Source organism: Choristoneura fumiferana, chromosome 14 (genome assembly GCF_025370935.1).
Source record: "Choristoneura fumiferana chromosome 14, NRCan_CFum_1, whole genome shotgun sequence".
Classification (NCBI taxonomy): Eukaryota; Metazoa; Arthropoda; class Insecta; order Lepidoptera; family Tortricidae; genus Choristoneura; species Choristoneura fumiferana.
Window position 1 is genome coordinate 8,310,302 of NC_133485.1, and position 6,274 is coordinate 8,316,575.

The window sequence follows — 6,274 nt, forward strand, 5'->3', positions numbered from 1 at the left end:
CCTCTAGACACTGAAATGTAATGCACTAGTCCTGTGTTAACCGACATACTCTTCTTCGATAGCTCGAATTATTACATACAGTTTCAGGGGAAGGAGTCCAAGCATGGTATAACACGATAAGGGACAATTTACCTTGATTGATGGAACCCGCGTGGTCTTGATGATGCCGCCGCCGAGTGGAGCCGCCGCCGTGGCCCGGGCCGAGTTCTTGTGGATGTTTGGGCTTGTTTTGTGTAATTGTTATGTAGTATCACTACACCACACATCACAATCTTAACTTAAATCGTTATAATGTTTTTATTAACGAAGAGTGACTTGGAACACACGCCGTCCGACCGATCCGCCGCAAGAACAGTAGTTCCTTTTTCACTCACGGCGCCACCGTCGCCTTGTGAAGCGCGGGAGGCAAATGTTGCCAACTTCAAGCCCTCCAATTATCCCCTATTGAAGGAATAACATGCTTGGACATACACTCCCCCCCGAACCAAGGTATAGCTTGGTTGACCTAATCATCAAGGGGAAGTTTGCTAAGTTTAGACACGGGTCTGATTAAGGTACTCTTTTGAGTTCGCACCTTAACTACTCGTACAATCCCGTCTTTACCCGGCATCAAACTTATTATTCTACCCCGTTTCCAGTCTAAAGGAGGACTATTGTCTTCTTTAATCAATACTAAATCATTAACCTTTGGAGGGGTGGTATGATCATTCCACTTGTGCCGTGATTGTAAGGTATGTAAATACTCATTTCGCCATCTTATCCAAAAATGTTGCGACAGCCGTTGAAGTAGTTGGAATCTATTGAGTTTACTAATTTAACGTCATCATAGTTATACTCTGGCAGGGAAACTAGCGGCTCACCGATAAGAAAATGTCCCGGTGTTAACACTTCTAAGTCATTGGGATCAGAACTTAATGGAGTTAAAGGTCTCGAATTCATGACCGCTTCTACCCGAGTGAAGAAAGTAGTAAGCTGCTCAAAAGTCAATTTTTGTTCACCGAGAACTCGCGTCATGTGCATTTTCGAAGTTTTAACCGCGGCCTCAAATAATCCGCCCATATTTGGACTGCTTGGCGGGTTAAATAACCAAGTGACATTAGACTTAGCTAGTTCTCTGCTAATATCCGAGCTGTTATCACGTATATATACATACAATTCTTTTAAATATTTATCTGTTCCGGTGAAATTAGTCCCGCAATCTGATCTCACAAGAGAAGGCAATCCACGCCTTGATACAAATCTAGTAAACGTATCAACGAATGCTTCTACCGATAATCCAGAAACGACTTCTAGATGTACCGCTTTGGTTACCAGACATACAAAGACGCAGAGATAACATTTCTCAATCCGTGCGTTTCTAAGAGAGCTGGACTTTATATAAAATGGACCTGCGAAGTCTGTCCCTACGCTCTGAAACGGTCTTAATTCTCTTACCCGATCGCGTGGTAGATCTGACATAAAGGGCTGTACTAATTGTGGCCGTTTTTATAACATTGCACGCATTTAAACGTGACCGTACGTGTTAAACGTCTTACCGATAGAATCCAATAATTTCGTGATAGAATTGCTGCTAATGCGTTTGCACCAACATGACAGTAGGTTTTATGAAATTGTTCGACGAGTAGCTGTATAAGCTTACCCTTCCCGGGAGCAAAATGGGATGTTTCGCATTGTAAGGCAAGTCAGAATATTTGATTCTACCACCTACTCTAATCAAATTGTCCGAGTCCAGAAATAAGTTAAGTTTCTTAAGGCTTGACTTGATTTTTAAATTTGCTTGAAGAGCTTCCATCTCCTCACTAAAGGCATTTTCTTGTTCCAAATAAATTAATTGTTTTATAGCATTTCTACGTTCAATTACTGAGGGGTTTTTATCTAAGTTCCGCGAAGATGGATTTTTACAATTGTGAATAAACCGTAAGATGAAAGCAGTGACGTTTATTAATTTTTCATATGAACTATATCTGTCAATTAGATTAAGATTCAAATCCGACTGTCTATCCGAGACTGTTACATTTGCTGTCAATTTAGTTTTACACCCGGAAGTAACGTGTCAGGAAACTCTGGACCAGAATGAGGCCAGGTCTTAGGAGAGAGACATAACCAATCTGGATGCCACCACAGCGGGTGATTTAATAATTCCGCAGCCGAAGTACCGCGAGATGCAGCATCTGCGCAATTTTGTTCCGTAGGTACATGTCTCCACGTAATTGGTGCTACCGAAGAAATAATTCTTGAAACTCGATTCCCTTCAAAAACTTTAAGTTTATGTGGAGGAGTTTTAATCCATGCCAAAACAATAGTGCTGTCGCACCATCCGTAGACATTATTTATTATCATTGACAAATCATTAACTAAGGTATCATAAACATGATTAATTAGTGTTACAAAAGGCAAGCACCTTCCATTTCCAGATGAGGTATAGTACATTTTTTCTTTAACGGAGCAACGCGGGATTTGGCCATTAAAATTCGAATAGTTACTTTATTGTGCTCGTCTTCAGTTCGTAAATATACTACTGCACCAAAACCCGATGTCGATCCGTCACAAAAACCGTGTAAGGAATATTTGTTATTTTTATTAGTCTCCGATTTGATACAACGTGGTATTGAAAGTTTTGATAAGTTGGGTATGTCCGAAAGAAATTCTCGCCATCTGTGAACGAGATCATCCGGAGCAGGGGAGTCCCATTCAATAGGTTTACCATCACCACTGCTAAGCAAACTCTGAAGTAGTAGTTTTGCCCGAAATACTACCGGACAGATCCATCCGAGAGGATCAAACAATTTAGCTGTGGACGCTAAAATAACTCGACGAGTAATACATTTTTCCAAAGGCAAGTTTACAGTGTAAGTAAAGGTATCAGATGTAGGGTCCCATTGTAGGCCTAATACTTTAATGCAACCGAATTTATCATCTTTATCAAAATTAGCGGGCATTTCACAATATTCTTGGGTACCCCCTGTAGAATTCTGGGATCATTAGATGACCATTTGCGCAATTCGTAATTTGCCGTCTGCATTAAGCTTATTACTTCGTCCCTAATTTCAATAGCTTCCTCTAGAGTATCTGCCCCGCCGTTTAGATCGTCTACGTAACAGTTGTGACGTATTAATTTCGCAGCCCTAGGGAACTTGTCACCTTCGTCTTCAGCTAATTGAAGTAAACACCGATTTGCTACAAACGGACTAGATTTGAGTCCGTAAGTATTAGTAGTTAATTCATAAACAGTAACGGGTTCCGAATTATTCTCTCTCCACAGAATTAACTGGTATTGCCGATCGTCTGGATGAATCCAAGTTTGTCTAAACATCATACGAATGTCCGTTATAAATACAAAAACCGGGTACCGAAAATTCAATATAATTTTTACTAATATCATTCTGCAGCCTTTCACCAGCATACAGACAGTCATTCAAAGCGACACCGTTAGATGTTTTTCCGCTGCCGTCAAAGACAACCCTAATTTTTGAAGTATCTCCAGATGTTTTAAAGACGCCGTGATGTGCTAAGAAATAATGTTCATCGTTGTAATTCCGAAAATTCGACTTTTGCATATGTCCGAGATCAATGTATTCATTCATAAATTTACAATATGTATTTTTAAATTCCGGTTGTAACTGAAAACGTCTTTCCAACGCCAGTAACCGTCGATAAGCCATTTGCCGAGAATCTCCCAGTCGAGAATGTGTAGGTATAATTGGTAACCGCACCATGTATTTTCCGTCCGAACCGCGAATAGTTGTTTCTACGAACAAGTTTTCGCAATCCACATCTAGTGGATCCTTAATAATTTTGACCGAAGGAGGCTCTTCCGAAGCCCAAAACCGTTCCACTGTTTCTATTAGTGAACTTCCCGAAAAAATTGTCATATCCGTAACCGTGTTTTTCATTGAAACCGCAAGCTTATCGTCCGAAATGCGAGATATATCTGTATTATTTAAAAACGAACTCTTATCTAACGAGTTTGAAACCGAAACCGAATTGTTGTTAGATACCGAAACAGAATTGTTTTCAGATACCGAAACCGAATTGTTATCAGATACCGAAACCGAATTGTTATTAGATACCGAAACCGAATGTTATTAGATACGAAACCTTATTAGATACCGAAACCGAATTATTCTAGATACCGAAACCGAATTATTGCTAGATACCGGCCGAATAAAGCGTAATCACAAATAGTGTCCAAAACGTACGGACCGTCCGGCTCCGACCGTAAGTTTATTTTTTCGTTATTTAAAATCTCGCCCAAAATGTCACATCCGAAAATTATGTCTATTTTTGACAAATGTGCAAAGTTAGTGTCCGATAACTTGCATTCATAAGATGACGTAAACCGCCTAGCATTATAGGATGTAGGAGTCGTCATAACCACCGCCGAAACCGTGAGAACCGAATTCGAGTCAGGTTTTGACTTGAAATTAATAATTACCATTTTGTCGCTCAATTTTGTACTATTGCCGCCGACACCGACAATAGGTATAGAACAGTTATGCCGCTTCAAGCTAAGAGAATTCGCAAAATCATTTCGTATGATAGTGATTTGCGAGCCCGAATCTAATAAAGCGCGAGCGGGAACATAATCACCGCACGTTGACCGCACATAAACAATCACCGTAGGCAACAAAACATTTTCTAAAACTTTAGGTGTAGTTAATGAAGCGACATTACTATTCTTTTGCTGTAATTGCTATTGAGCGTGAGGCGAGCGTCGCACACCAGGTGGCGACACTGAACGATGTTGACTTTTTTCGCGCGAAGCGGCGCGGCTCGGCCTGCCGCCATGTTTGTTGTCATACGCGCGGGCCCCGCTCGGTCGCTGCTGTGCGTTCGCTCGTAACGAGTGCAACGATTTTCGTTCCGATTGACATCATAGTTATAATAGTTATTACTTTGTCGATCACATTCACTATCGACTACGCCGACCGACACATGGTTTGGTTTTTATAATAAGTCGAATCGACTTTGCCGGCACCCTTGACGTAGGTGTTTTCTTTGCGTGTAGCAAATGTACAGATCATTTTATTATGACCAGTATTATTACAGTACATACAGGGTACATTCCGTTTGCAAGAAATAGCCGAATGGTTACCGAAACATCTAAAACACAAATTTTTAGATTTAATCAGTCCACGCCTGTCATCACGTGACATATCCTGAAATTTATAGCAGTCCATAATTTTATGGGATTGACTATTGCAAAACGCGCACCCGGTTTTGTCGAACGACCTATTTGGTTCGCGCGGTATGAAGTTCGTCTTGCGAGGTTGACCGAAGTTTGCCGAAATCGGCGCCGAAATTGCAACCGAGCCGAATGATTGCTGGTATCAATAAAATGGCATTCGTTTCGTAAGAACGTAATGAAATTATCGAATGTAGGGAGGTCGTTTTTAACGCCACCGTGTCTTTGTTCAAAGCGTGTTTTCAAATCGTTAGGCAACTTACACAAACACATGTATAATAGAAATAGTCGTCTATCGTAAGCCCTAGATTTTTAAGAGACCTTACTGACTCCAACAGTGGGTTTAACATGCCTACTCGGAGGTTTTGGCTGTTTGACACATTAGGTAAATTAATCAAGCGTGAAAGATGCCTGTCAATAATCATTCTTTTGTTCTCGTACCGTGACTTTAATATATCTAGCGCGATATCTAATGATTCATTTGTCATAGGTAAATGTTGTATTAGAGTGCGGGGTTCTTTATGGACATGTGAAAATAGGTAATGGTATTTTTCCGTTTTTGACAAATCTTTTCTAGAGAGGACTAGAGAATTATATAAACTAATGAAGCTGAACCATTCGAATACATTTCCTTCAAAGTTATCCAAGTCCAACACAGGCAGGCGAGAATGTGTTGCACTTTCCGTTGTCGGATAGGAGCCGTCCGAATTCGGGAATTTCGCTGCTATTGCATCTAACTCGTTATACTGAATAGTGGCAGTTTTAAAACGAGCATCATAGCCAGTCGTTATGTTTTCGTCCGTGACGATATTTAACAGGTTCTCGTATGCCGCCGATAATTTTTCGTAATGATCCTCTAGTTTCCTGAGCCGAACCGATATAACACCATGAGTATTCACTTGATTTACTCATACTACTTGAATGTTCAAACCATTCGCATTCGATTTTAAACTTTACTTCACTGGCTTTCGCCATTTTGTTTTTCTTAGAAATCTGCTAATACGCAACAATACGAAGTAGGTATGTACCTAAACTAACCAAAAAACCACTGAACCAAAATTTTATTTTACCCTACCTAACGTAGCATTT